Source organism: Pocillopora verrucosa, chromosome 9 (genome assembly GCF_036669915.1).
Source record: "Pocillopora verrucosa isolate sample1 chromosome 9, ASM3666991v2, whole genome shotgun sequence".
Lineage (NCBI taxonomy): Eukaryota > Metazoa > Cnidaria > Anthozoa > Scleractinia > Pocilloporidae > Pocillopora > Pocillopora verrucosa.
Window position 1 is genome coordinate 6777339 of NC_089320.1, and position 15260 is coordinate 6792598.

Genomic DNA, 15260 nt, shown 5'->3' on the forward strand with positions numbered 1-15260 from the left:
ATAAGCAAATGTCAGTGTTGTATATATCAGCTTTTAGAATTTAAATACAAAAAAAGTCCTAAACATTGTTAAAAACTTTAACAAAACTGTGGTGGGTAGAGCTGAAGGTAAGTAACCCTCTGTTTTAGTCACCATTCCATTATCATAATGAGCTTTACCGCTGGCCTAGAAATTCTTGAATACACAGTCTCTGTCATTAATATGCCATGTGCTTCAAACAATATGGCGGAAATAACCACAGTTTTTAATCTTGATCAAACGTACACTTAAGAACCCAGTGAGGCCTGCAAAGACTTGAAGAAAGCGAAAAAAGCAAAAATGGATGTTCTTTGCACGCACACAAATAAAAGAGCTCCAAGGGGGTGACAAAATTTATAAGCGTACGTCATTGAAAAGATAAATCAGTAGACCTTGGTTCAAATCTACTGCATTCACTGGAAGTCATTAAAGATCTACAATGGCTTGGTGAGTAGATATTCAATCATGACATACACAGAATATCTATCCAACAGACTACTCTTCAAAAGTGCATACTAAAAAAATTATCATGCTGGTAAACTGATAGAAAGCGACGTCCCTTGCTTTCATGATATAAACTTGAAACAACATGCAGTTTGTTTCAGTTTACTAAGGAATTACTGGTTAAGTAAATGTCAGATTTATGACAAATCACAGTGGAAAAGAAAAAGGAAAAAATATGTGACACTGTTTGGAAAATAAGTAGTAATTAAGATTGCCCCCCCCCCCCCCCAAAAAAAAAAAAAATATAACAGAAAAACGAGACAGCACGGTTGTTGAATATGCTATACTTGAACCATGGTCTACCGATTTATCTTAATTGAGATTGAACCAATACGAACTAAAATTCAACCATGTCACTCTTTTGCACCAAACTAATAACAGCAATGTAGACAAAGTAAAGGTAAAGTAAAAACTGCTGAGAGAAAGGCTATCTAAACTAAACTTTTTCATTCATAATTGTTGTTTATTGGAACCACACATAATTTTACATGAATATGCATGTCACTGTAATTGAAACTCAAAACATTTCAGCAGGGAAAACTAATTGTAAGCATTTTCTAAAGGCCTCATGCTCTGTTTACTTTGGCATTAAATCGCTCAATGAAAATAAATTATGCCCTAAAGCTGCTTTAGTAGCAGAATTACAATAAGAAAAAATGCACTCATCTTTCCCTAGGTGTCAAATTGGTCTATTCTTGACTCTCTTCAAAGGTACCGCAATTGTTAGAAAATGAACAAATAGAGCAAGTCAATAGAGCTTTGTTTTGCAGAAATAATTCTAATCCTACGTATGTCATGATTGTAGCTCATAAAAGGGTATATGTTCAGTGCCTTTCACTTTTGAGTAATTCCCACTTGCAACCCTAAGCGATATCTCTTCTTTTGGCAGGAATTGCAAACAGCCAAGCATGCCATACATAGTATTACAATTATTTCTACAAAACAAAGCTCTACTGTCAAACTAAAGAGTGCACTGGGTCAAAGGGTCACTTAGAAAAAGCAAAGTCCAGTTCAGCTAGTTTCACAATAAGATCAGTAGCATTTACAGCATGGCTTTATTAAGTCAATTCAGAACTTTTAAGAATGATATTGAACTTTGGTTGTACGTGGTTTCACCAAACTTGGCTAACTATATTCAGCTTCAATGTTAAGATATACTATGATCAAAAGGAGAAGAAGGTGGATTTACTCATAATGTCGCCTGTAAGTTAAAGAGATTAACAAAACACCATCCAGATCTGCCAATATACATAGAAACCCTAAACAGTTTAAACACTACATGTATTTAGTATGTAACATATGTATTTATATGTGTGCAGTCTGTACTACATGTATTTAACTAGCAAAAGCTCACCCAGTATATGAATGGGTCTAAGTTAGGTGTGTTTTACCATTAAAATATTGTGCTCGGTATACACAGCGGGTTTAGACCATAGACACAAGCAAAAACAAGTATGTAATTCTGTGTTTACTCAAGTAACACTGACCATTCTTATTTGGGTACCAAGTAATGAGAAGGATGAAAAAAAACAATCCATGTGATAACTTACAGAGATGAAATGTCAACAAATAGACAAATGCAAGTAGAAACAGGTTACCAGTATGCAGTAACCTGTGAAGGTAGATCTTGAGATTCAAGAATTGTTCCTAAAGTGTCTGATTCTAAAAAAACTACCACACTCAAAAATCTAACATCCAAAACCACAGTAAGATCAATCAAAACTGAAGAACAGATCAGAAAAGAAAGCCAAAACTGCAAAACCAAAAATCTCAATGCTCCATTTACAGAACACATCTACACAGAGAAGATTTTGCAATGAAAGCAAATACTATTAAAATGATAATAAATCTATCTTTGAGAAAGAGTTCCCTCAGATTGCAAAGGCGCTTACGAGATACAAGAAACAGACTTATGAATCTAGGCAATTGTGTATTTTGTTGCATGAGGGAGCTGTACCTAGTGTGAAGGAATTTTGACACCTTGACAAAGGAGACATTTAATACATAAACATAATGACTGATCCATTGATAAAATCAGCAACATCCTGTCCAATTCAATTTCCAGTCTGCTCACCTCTAATCTTAAAGTAGAGATTAGTCACAACATGATAGCTTTTATTATCTCTCCAAAGCCACAAAGCAATAAACTCTCTCATGCCTGAATCCCTTTTTCCTTAATATCTAACATTTCACAAATAATATGGATGTGTGGTTTCCTTGCTTTGACATGATAATCAAGTTTTTTTGCTATGTAAGCAAATAACTCACTATTGATATAGAGCATAACACAACACTATTATAACACAACCCTCAAAATAGCTTTTAAATATCTATTGAAAGCCCAACAATAATTTCTGCTGAATAATCAGCCTTGCTAAAGTAATAGTTATTGCCCACAGTAGGCTGACTAACAATCAGAAATACCTGAAAGCGCTGAGAAGTACATTTACCAAGCTTTGGGCTTCTGTCTCAAAATAACAAATAGCAACAGGGTCATTACGTAACATAAACTGAGTCGATGGCGTGACTTGGCCACCGTAAATAGTTAAAAAGCTGACGTTTGGAGCTTTAGCTCAACGTCAAAGCGATTGAATTTAAGTGAATAAACAATGCTTTTTGGCCCAAACCACATGGCATGACGTACAATAACGGAAAACGTCTGGCTATAATACAAACATATTCTTCTCACCTCTAAACCCAAAGAAGGGTCCAATTTTTCATGTTACCAGATAGAATCGATGCACAATCTGTTTCATTGTTCAAACAGAGAGGGTCGAACGTTACGCCGAACGACTACGAGGTACACCCGAGGAGCACTGGCGACGAGTTCCCAAGTGAGGTCGCTAGGTCAGACTACTATGGCGGACTGTTATAGTAACACCACTTACGATTTACCAACAATAAAGGGACGTGATTGAACCAAACACGAACATTTTTACATGCTTTATATGTGAAGAATATATTGCTAAGTTTAATTCAAGGAAATTTCGCCAAATTTTGTATGGCTGTGTTTCTTGGTGGCTATATGGCCGGTAACCGGTCAAGGTGTTGAAAACACTAAATGACCGGCAGTCGAGCTGAAAAAAGTTCTAAGTGTCACAAAACATGGTTTCGTCTTCTGAGTCCAGCGTAAACCTTTTCTGTACTCCAAATTAGTCTTGCACTCCTTGGAATCACTTTTTACAAGAGTACGTTTACATTTATTTTTTTAATTTGGTCTTGTACCTCTTGCTGGTTGGATCCTAAGAGGCTTATAAAGTACTAACGGCTAGAGGTACAGCTTGCATATTAAGTCGACTTTGTCCAACTTTTTCAACGGTTTGCTTCACATTTTACTTTGCTGTACTCCAAATTAGTCTTACACTATTTTGAATCACTTCTACAAGAATACGTACACATTTATCTATTATTATGTGGTCTTGTGCCTCTAGTTGGTAGGATCTTAAAAGGGGCTTAGAAAATACTTCCGTCTAGAGGTACAGCTTGCATACTTGACTTTGCCCAACTTTCATCACGGTTTGCTCCACATTTTACCTTTCTACACTCCAAATTGTAATCTTACTCTCCTTGGAATCATTTTTTTAAAGAATACATTAATTTATTTTCATTTGGTCTTGTACCTCTGGCCAGTAGGATCTCAAGAGGATTAGAAAAGACTACCAGCTCGAGGCACAGTTTGCATATTTAGTCAACTTTGCTCAATTTTTACAGCGGTTTGCTCCACATTCGACTTTTCTGCACTCCAAATTAGTCTTACACTCCTTTGAATCACTTTTTTATGAATACATTGACATTTTGTTCTTTCTTGTTTAGTCTTAAACCTCTAGCTGGTAGAATCTTAGGAGACTTAGAAAATACTTGAAGTACAATGAGCTTGCATATTTAATCAACTTTGCCCAATTTTTATTACAGCCTGCTTTGCATTTCACTATTTGGCATTCCATTTAAGTCTTAGTCTTAGTTTTAGTAATCAAGGGTTTGCCTTGTCAATAGTACTTCTAATCAAACGCAAATATCATGAAAATAGAGGCTGTTCCTTTCTGAGAAATTTCACTTATATACTTATGCAGAGTATTGCACCACAAACTTCAGTAAATCTGGTTGAAATGTTCAAGTCTAAAATGAATTTTTTAGTCAAATTCATTTAAAACTGGTTTGAATTGTATTGGAATAAATCTACAACCAAAAAAAAAATCAGACTAGTTTAGAATTTATTTACCTGAAATTCATTTATAACATAACAATTTAAATGATTTCAAGCTAACTTCACATACATAAGCTGCCCTTCTGGCTAGTAGCGTCTTTTGAGTAATCGAAGATCCTACTAGCCAAATGAACAAGATTGCAAAACATGAAAACGTACATATGGAGTGACTCCACAATGGTACAAGACTAACATGGAATGTAGAAAGGTTTTTCTATAAATCAAAAAGTAAATGAAATGAGCTAAATTCACTTTATATGCACGAAGTGCCTCTAGCCTTTAGTATTTCTTAAGCCACCTAAGAGGTACTCGACTGAGGAAAAAGAGGATATTCACGAAAAAAGTGATTCTAATGTAGTGTAAGACTAAATGGAAAGCCCAAGAGTAAAATTCAAAGCAGACTCTTATAAAAATTAAGCTAAGTCAATTAAATATGCAAGCTGTACCTCTAGTATTTCCTAAAGCTCCTAAGATCCTACCAGCTAGAGGTACCAAATAAAAAAAGATAAATGTAAATGTATTCATGAAAAAAGTGAGTATAAGACCAATTTGGAGTGTAGAAAAGTCAAATGTTGAGAAAACCAAAGCAAAATTTGGGCGCGCTTAATTTGGAGCCTCACTCTGTTTTGTGTCCTGCACCTTCGTCTCTCGTTCTTATGACCTCTTCAAATGTATTTCTTCTTCCTAGTCTTATTGTAGCATTGTGATCATGGTAAAAGCAATTAAATAAATAAATAAATTAGTCGTCTAAATATGCGAGCTGCACCTATAGCTGGTAGTATAGGAAGCAAATTCAGAAGTGCCAGAGAAAACTTTATAATCTGAGGTACCTAGATTAACGAATAAATAATCTCTTAGCGGTTTACAAACTACCATTCTTCATAACGTTTACGCACTGTGTGTAATGCAGACACACACTGTGTCTAAGTTATATTAGTTTTACTTTGTAAAAACTTTATTCTTTTATGTAAGTATCTTACTGGCCTTTTTATAAGCACCTCTTACGGTGCTTTATGGAAAAAAGAAATTTTTCCAGTTTTTTTTTCTCACTTTTTTTGAGAGGACTCAAGGTGTGTGTTCTCTGATCCAAAGTAAAAGTACTCTTTGGGAGTCCTCATTATGAAGGTCTAATTTCAAAGAATTGCCCACCTGTTCTCTGTGATCAGTTCTTTATACAGAGGTGACACGGGCTCTCAGACCCAAAAAATCGTCATAATTATTATCATTATTATTACTACTGCTAATTGTTTGCTATTTCTTGCTATTTCTTTCTTTATTCCCCCTTTACAGAAGACCAAAGCGACTAAAGAATCAAGTGAAATGTCGTCAAATGTTCTTTGTTGATCGGCCTCATTATTTTAGGTGTAGCATCGAAAAATCAGTCCGTACAAGACCTTGTTTCTGTAATTGTATATATGTACAACGTTCCAACCTTTCAGCAGAGATTTAAAGAATATTTCAACTTCTCGAAGAAATCTGAATCGTTATATGATGTGATTACCAGCCGCACAGTAATGTACAATAATGCTCTACCAGAGCTGAAAATAAACGCTCAAAATGCAAACGGTTGTACACTTCCTGTGCAGTGATAGGAATCATTTAATCCAGCTTACATATTGCTCACGACAATAGCTACATGCGAAGAAGAGCAAATATTGAACGCAAAAGATTTTACGCCAATGACTAGCGGCGTAATTTCTTCCAGTCGGTAATGCATTTATGTAAGATTTTAGGCTAGTAACTAACGGCGTAATTTCTTCCGGTCGGTAATGTATATATGTAAGATTTTACGCCAGTAACTAACGGCGTAATTTCTTCCAGTCGGTATTGTTTGTACTGTAAGATTTTACAACAGTAACTAACGGCGTAATTTCTTCCAGTCGGAAATGTATACATGTAAGATTTTACGCCGGTAACTAAAGGCGCAATCTTTTGCAGTCGGTATTGTATCTATGTAAGATTTTACGCCAGTAACTAACGGCGTAATTTCCTCCAGTCTGTAGTGTGTATATGGAAGATTTTACGCCAGCAGCTAACGGCGTAATTTCCTCAAGTCGGTTCTAACGGCGTAATTTCCTCAAGTCGGTAGTGTATATGTGCAACTAATGGCGTAATTTCTTCTAGTAGTGTATAAATGTAAGATTTTACGCCAGTAACCGTAACGATCTAAATTCTTCTACGTAAGATTTTACGCCACTTACTAAAGGCGTAAATTTTTCTAGTCGGTATATATACATCCAGTTCTACTTGCGAATAAATTTGGGGAATTCTTTGTTTAAAAAGTTGAACTTATCAAGGACTCCATCAATAATATTTAAGTTAATCCTCCATGTTCCCATACCGCTGTTCCAGCTGTAAAACTTAGCAGTTTTTCGCCTTTATCAGTTGAAGATGCTAGTAATACAATCAGTACATCGTCTAATGCCTCATGCACCTTGGATCCGATCCCTACATGGCTTGAGAAGTCTTGTCTTGACGTCCTTGCGCCCTTTATTACTCACATGTTTAATTTTTCTATTCGCCACGCCTACGTTCCCGATGATTGGAAAACCGCAATTGTGAAACCTCTGCTAAAGAAATCTGGCCTTGAATTAACCTATAAAAATTCTCGTCCCGTAAGTAATCTACCATTTTTCTCCAAGATCGTCGAAAAGGCAGTTCTTTCTCAATTGTTTAAGCACTGTGAAGGCAATGTAACTCTGCCGAATTTACAATCAGGGTTCCGAAGATTTCACTCAACTGAAATTGCCTTGCTTAAGGTTCAAATTGATATCCTTATGTCAATGGACCGTTAGGAAATTACGCTTCTTGTGCTACTGGATCTGAGCGCTGCTTTTGATACAATCGATCATCAGATTCTCCTTAACGTGCTTGAAAACGACTTTGGAATTATTGGCTCTGCCCATAAATGGTTTGCGTCCTACCAATCTGGCCGAAAACAACGTGTTCTCACTAACGATCGCACATCTAATGACTTCCACTTAAGCTGCGGTGCTCCACAAGGCAGCAGTATGGGACCTATTTTATTTATATTATAAATATCTCAACTATATCATGTGATAGCTAACCATCTTCCCTCTGCTCATGGATATGCCGATGATACACAACTTTATCTGTCGTTTAGACCTAATGGCAGATCTTCGCAAGACCACGCCATAGCTTCTGTGGAGGCCTGCATCTCAGATGTCTGCTCATGGTTGATTTATAACCGCCTGTTAACCAACGATTCGAAAACTGTGTTCTTAGTTGTTAGTTCCCGCTAGTAATTATCAATGGATTCCATCACCGTCGGTGATTCTACCATCCAGCCCTTCGACAGTGTTCGAAACTTGGGTTCCTGGTTTGACTCCAATATGTCTATGTCCATTCACATCGGTAAAATCTGAAGCAAGGCTTTTCATGGCTTGTATAAAATTCGCCAAATTGGGAAATTCCTCAGTCCTTAGTCCTGAGTTCACGAAGACTCTTGTTCGCGCATTTGTGACTTCACATTTGGACTACTGTAACTCTCTTCTCTTTGGCGTCCCCAAGTACCAGACAGATCGTCTTCAGAAGGTGCTTAACGCCGCTGCTCGATTAATCTTTAGGATTCCAAAGTTTGATCGCACTTCGTCCGCCTTATCTCATCTCCACTGGTTTCCTGTGACTTATCGCGTTCATTTTAAGTTGTTACTCTTAGTTTATAAATCTCTTAACAATCAAGGTCCACAATTCATTGAAGAATATCTGCAGCCACACTCCATTTCTGGTCATCATCTACGTTCCTTTGACCAGGGCCTTCTTAAGATTTCACGAACTAATTTTAAGACCTTTGGTGATCGCGCCTTTGCCCGTTCCGGGCCACTTCTGTGGAACAAACTGCCGCTTGAAATTCGAAACAGTCAGAGTGTAGCCATTTTAAGTCCAAGCTTAAGACACATCTGTTCAAGCTGGCTCACAATTTGTTTTAACATTTTTAATAGTTTTAACATTTTAATATTTTTAATATTTTTCATATTTTATCGTTTAATCGTTTTAATATTTTCATAGAATATTTTGTAAAGCGCTTTAAAAATGTAAATTATTATTATTATTTATCATTATACTGAGAGATTTTAGGCCGTTAGTTGACGGCTTAAAATCTTAGTGTGTACACCGACGCAGATAGTGACGTAAAATCGTATAGTCTTAGACTGTGTTAGTCTCATATTACGCCGTTATTTAATTACCGAAATCTGGCATGTACTAAAACCCGAAACAGCGAAACGAAACGACCGAAACGAAACAACTGAAACAAGTAAAACCAACGAAACGACCAAAACGAAACAATCGAAACGAAACCACCGTAAGGACCAAAAATTAGCGTTAAAAAAAAAAACAAAACAAAAAAAACAGTCAGTGATAGGAAAATGAATGTCCAGAAGTGTCGGGTCAGCTGTCATATCCGTCTGGTTTCGATTATGGATAAACTCGTTACGTTAGTCTATGGAGACGCCGTTTCAATGATTACAAGGTGTTTATGTAGTTGTATGAGGTTTAGGGGAATTGTGTTACTCTTTTTACCGTTTAGAAAACTCGCATTTCACCCTACATATTTCAGTTTTACTAATGGTTTACATCTTGGTAATTAGATAACGACTTAGCATATCGAACGCCGATAGCCGAACGCCTAAAACGTAGACCATTACTCATCTTAAGGAGAAGCAAATTGATGTAACCTGTGTTTAACCGTGCACGCTCAACCGATCTGTTAGACAAATTTCTTAGCAATGTTTCATCGAAAACAGAAACTTCTGGTACGATGTGCACAGGTTGGGTAAATGGGGTTAGCAATTGTCAGTTTAAGGTTTTAATGATGAAATATATACGGTTTGTTTTTGTTGCTGCCAAAAGCAACTGAAAGAGAAAACAGTTTTTACTTCAGCATTTAATGACAGTATTCTGATAGCAGCAATTTGATTGACCATTTTCCCCTACATAATCTATTGTAAAAAGGTTGATAACATGAGTTGCTCCTTTACCTTTAATGTATGGTTTCTCCCACCCCCAAAATATCATGGGTCCGCACTTCCGTCATCATATCTAAGTTATATGCGTTCACGTTGACTATATATGCACTTTGTTCTTAGAAATAATGCATCTTGAGCTACAGCAAATTCCTAAAATAACAAGTTTTAAGATTATCAAAGCTAAAATCTAATTAAATATCGTTGCGTTTGATTGTCAGGCAGACCTGATTGTTAGATGTACTTTATGTCATTCCTCCCGTCATTCCCGGAAACAAACTTCCGCAAGATGAACCCTGACCGAAATCATAAGGCGTCGAGGAAGCCTTGATTTAAAAAAATCAATAAGAAAGTCACGGACATAGAAGTTTTCAATGAACACCCTTATCTGTTTCTCCCATGCTCTCCTTTCCGTACATGCTTTGGTACTGATTCGATATGGCGCTCCGTCCTGGAAACTACATATTAGTGGAACTCGCAGAGCATAGCCCCATAACTACACAAAATAGTAGTAATTCATCAAGCCGAAAAAAATTTGGATGTACGACCGTACAACCGACCGTACAAGGTGCTACTTTTAGCATGCGCGGCCAACCATGTATACCGCGGGCAGTCCTCTACACGGACACGGAGAACTTGCGAATGAAAATCCATTAATATTACCACGCACTTTATCCATAGTAGGGGCTTTAGTTTTGTTGGAGAGACGTGCGGGAAAAAAAATGCGAGCTCCGCTTTTAGGCTTGCCTAAATCTATATATTAGTGTCAAATTGTAATTTCAACTGCACGCGTGGCGGAAAAAAATTCAGTTTCGTGAGACGGCCTAAGGAGGCTGCAAAGGGTTTTTAGATGCATGCGCGCGCAAAATCTACACACGCCACAACTAGATGACGTCACAAGTACCCTCAAAGTATAGCCCAGCAATAGAGTTGGGAGTTACTACATCACGGGCGACGAGTGGGGGAAGAAGAAAAGACCGAAATACGAGTGGTCAGCGGGGAAACAAATTTAATACCTCATATAGACCATATCAGTTGTAGTTGCAGAAAACAATAGTATCGTAAAGCCGAAATGTTAACAGTATACTTCGCTAGATAAAATGTTAGGCAATTTTTCAATAGTGTTGATGGCACATTTGTCTGTTACGGCTGTAATAAACAATAGAGGCATCAAAAAAGGCATCGGTGGCATACGGAAAGGCACCAAGAAGAATTATATTTACGTTTTGTAACTTTCTGCGTGACGCACGTGGCGAAAAAAGAAAACCAAAACCGTGGACCCCAAATGAATTCTCCCACCTTACCCCAAAAAATTTTCAAAAATTTTGCAACTTCTCCTGTTCCTATTCGTAGGTCCGGCCAAGCCTTTATGGTCATTGGCCCTCGTATAGCCGCTAACTATGGCTTATAAATGTAAAACTCCCCGAAGAAGTCTACTATAGTTAGACGAAACGCGCCGGAGGATAAAGAAATTTTACAACTGCTGTTCGTAGAGCGCTGCTCACCAGTCTAGTTTTAAAGATTTTTTCAAAAATTTGGTGCGATATCTGTGGTCAGTTTTTCCATGCAGGTTGTCTGGATATACCTTTCGCAGAGACGTGGGGGGACAGAGACACCAACACAACATTTCACCTGCCGTTCGGTTTTCATCCTGAGTTCATTTGATTATAAATATTTAAGCATGGTAAACACATTAGCCTTCACTTGGCTGTTTCTCGAAGCTCAGTGTTTTCTTACATACCTTTTTCACGTGTAATGAGGCGATTGAATACATATAATAAACACTAAAAGAACTACAGCTGATGGAAATTTTAAATTTCTTATCTGAAGGCTGTGGATACAAACTTATCAATGACTCTAAAAATATAAAAATCTTGAACGAAATTTTTTTAGAGTTGCTTAGCTTGAGTTTTCCGGAATCGAAAGTCGAGATTGCAAAATTCAAGTGAAAAGCAAACCAACTGTGAGTAACGCCTTAAACAAGTCAAGATACTTTTTTTCGTCCTACAACAAGTTATATATCGTAAATATCATTCTTCTTGATGCCTTTCCCGGTGTCACCGATCGCGATGCCTTTCCCGATGCCTCAGTTGGTTAATATAGCAGTAAAAATATTGTTCCAGTCAAAACGTTTGGAAAATTGCTTAACTTTTTGAGTAGCGAAGTATAACCTGTAACATTTTGGCTTTACAACACGATTGTTTTTTGCAAGTTACAAAACGTAAATATAATTTTTCTTGGTGCCTTTCCGAATGCCACCGATGCCTTTTCCGATGCCTCCATTGTTTGATACAGCAGCAAAAGATATATCTGCCATCAACACTTTTGAAAAATTGCTTAACATTTTATTTAGCGAAGGATACTGGTTAACACTTCGGCTTTACAACACTATTGTTTTCTGCAACTACAACTAATATGTCTCTATATGAATTATTAAATTCGTTTCCCCGCTGACCACCCGTATTTCGGTTTTTACTTCTTTCCCCGCTCGTCGCCCGTGATGTAGTAACTCCCAATAGAGTTGCAAGGAGACACATAGTTTGCCCTTCCATTAAATATCCTTCTTGGTAATCTTCCATCGTTTGACAAACACTGCAACAACGAAAAACCCTCTCGAGCCTCCTTAACATTTAAAGGCTTTAAATGCGAGAAATTATCTGAAATCTACATCTTCCTCCGCATTTCATAGTCCGCTCTTCTCCCTGTAGTGGTTTGTTTTGGTCGTTACGGTCGTTTCGTTGTGATCATTACGTTCGTTTCGTTTCGCTCGCTTCGTTTTAATCGTTTCGGTTGTTTCGCTTTTTTCGGTTGTTTCGTTTCGGTCGTTTCGTTTCGATCGTTTCGCTGTTTCGAGTTTTAGTACATGCCCTGAAATCTGCAAAATAAAAATATTTCCACAACTAAGAACGTCAAACGATTGTAACGACAAGTGACGATGGCATGTAAAATACCTCTTATTCAGCTCCGCCGCGCTTGCCACAGACAGCTTCTCAAAGTCAGTAAAATATAGGCTCTAACGAATTGCCAGTCTTTAACTCGCATTCAAGACAATTTTCCTGTTCGCTTGGTGAAAAAAGAAGGAAAACACTGTTACCATGACACTGTTTGGACCACTCAACGGCAAAAAGAGTGCGCATGCTCGGTGAATTTGGCACATGTAATTCCAGCCTGGATGAATTTCGTTGAAGAACGAACTGAACATCGTTTTACACTTTTTTGGACAGATATTGATGTGATTCGACCAGAAAATTTAATGGAGTTTGTTCTTATGGAAAATTCTGAAGGGTAAGTAGGATTATTTTAGTTATAGTTCAACTGAAGCTGATTTAAATTTATCCAGACAGCTCGTTACGTGTTCCCGTTCTATTCACCAATCTTATTTACAAAATGCATTTCGTCGTCGGTATTTGTTCAGTACTAGCTTTGAACTTGAAAAGCTTTTTGGTGTAACCTCTTTTGGTAGTAAAAGCTGTTTTACAATCGAAATTAGTTTTGAATCTGTAGATAGTAATTACAAACTTGTCGCTCAGCCGTTTTGCTAGAAGTGAACGTTCCGTTGATCGACATAAGCTTAATGTAACAGTTTACTAAGCCATACCGCCCAATTGCTTCCCCAACACAACTCAAACGTAATAATTGCAATAACATTAACACTTGACGCACATCTTAACCTTCTTTGCGTCTGGAAACATGTCGATATCACTTAACGATCAACCGCCGTTGTTTGACGTTTACATGCATGTCTTACTACACTTGTTACCTGAAGTTGATGAAAGCAACCGTACACAAATTCACCGTCGCAGATAGCTTTAACTTAAGCCAGTTTAATAGTCCTTCAATGTCACTGCCTTGAGACTGCGAGTAAGGCGCCTTTTGGTAAGTGGAGAGGGCTATCCATTAAAATGATACTGTCATTTGCATCCCTCACAAATGTAATAGTTAAACCATTAATTATAGTAAAAGCAGCATTTGTGTCTTTAAGTCTTCTACTGAGGTGAAAACTCAGAGCGGATTCATCATTTGAATTAGGCTCCTTGACAAAACAAACAGGTAACTCTTCTTCACAGCTCAAACTGCCTATGGCTTTGACAATGCCAAGATGTGATTGTGACTGTGTGAAACTGTCATATGTCTGATTTCCCCCCCATAATACATGATATGAAGGCTAGAATCCAGCTTGGAGTCAGTGATTGGTGGTTATTCAGTTGAAGTAAGGATTTGTTTGTTATGTGTGTCTTTGCTAACAACAAAGAAATAACTGTACAAGCATTGCTGCCTTGATGACCCCCTATTGATGACTGAGATAGGAAGACTGGCAATTCCCAGAATGTGACTGATTGTGTAGTTGACATGCAAACATGTGTAGATGTGTAGAGTGGGGGTCAATCTCTATACAGATCCATTAATATGCAGGCATTTTGTGAGATTGTGTAGTTGACATGGAACATGCATTTAAGTGGATTGTGTTGGTGCACTTGAGTTAGAAAACTGTTGTTGAGCTACTGATGGTGTTTGTTGTCAAGATTGATTGTGTGATTGTAAGAGGTAAGGGCAGGTAAGGTGAGAACCTCGAGATTTTTGGTGGCTAGGTTACCACAGTTGAAAAGTGGTTTTAGCATGAATTTGCAACAGAAGCAGGCCTTTCTGTGGTATATCATCTTTCTTTAGTTGTCCTGTGTGGACAACCACATTTTTACAACAGCAAAGAATAGTTGCACTACTTCACATGGTGCCTTACTTTAGGTATTTACTTCAAATTACAATGTACCTGCCTAAACTTTTGCCATTTGAAGAATAAAAAATTATCACATGTCATATTAAAAGATTTCCTTGTCAGCTTTATTTTCAGAACGTCAGCAGTCACTTGCGCAAAACCTTTGTTCTTGAGCATGATATCAGGAATAAATGCAATTTCCTTCTGATCCCAGAAAACATCACATCTCTAAAAATAAGCTGAAATGTTCCTTGATATTCATCAATAAACATGTTTGCTTGTGAAATATGAGCACAGTGCAGGACCTTTATCAGTGCTATATTGTTACTTGATTGCTTAGGGTTAGAAGCAACTCTAGCTTCTTGAGTGCTCTCCAAACTTCCCACATGCTTCATATCTCGATGAATGCACAGCTAACATATGAACCAATTGTTTTATAACATTTTCAACCCGATGGTATGCGAAACAGGATGACACTGGCCATGCTTGTTATTTGTTTTCTTTTTCTTTTCATTCTTTTTGGGGAGTTAGAAACTCCATTCCCAAAGAAAAAGTAGGCAGTTCTTCCTCATCAGCTGACTCACAACTTTCTATGTTTTACTTAAATTGCCACAAAAATTTTTTTCTCAAGGGATTTGTTTGCTGACATCATGAGCGTGCACAGTAGGAATATGAAGCAAACTCACGCAATTGAATTTGATTAGACAAATTCACTAGCTATGTTATAATCATAGTTATGGTATGACTGCACAAGGAAGGTCAACCATCTCCTGGACAAAATCAATCAAGTAACAATATAGCACTGATAAAGGTTCTGCACTGTGCTCATATTTCA

At 37.4% G+C, this 15260-nt stretch overlaps 1 protein-coding gene across 6 annotated transcripts in view; it reads right to left on the reverse strand.

Moving 5' to 3' along the window:
• Positions 1-15260, reverse strand: part of LOC131791907 (uncharacterized) — a 42036-nt gene that overhangs the window by 17002 nt on the left and 9774 nt on the right. For 2 of the 6 annotated variants that reach the window (XM_066172075.1, XM_066172078.1), the window contains one exon: positions 12663-12774. The exons of 1 other annotated variant lie outside the window; for it this stretch is intronic. The gene's annotated coding sequence lies outside the window, so the exon portion shown is untranslated. Of the gene's footprint in view, positions 1-2946; positions 2997-3211; positions 4366-12662; positions 12775-15260 lie in introns of those variants that run through there. 3 more of the 6 variants (XM_066172076.1, XM_066172080.1, XM_066172079.1) reach the window with 3 other exon arrangements.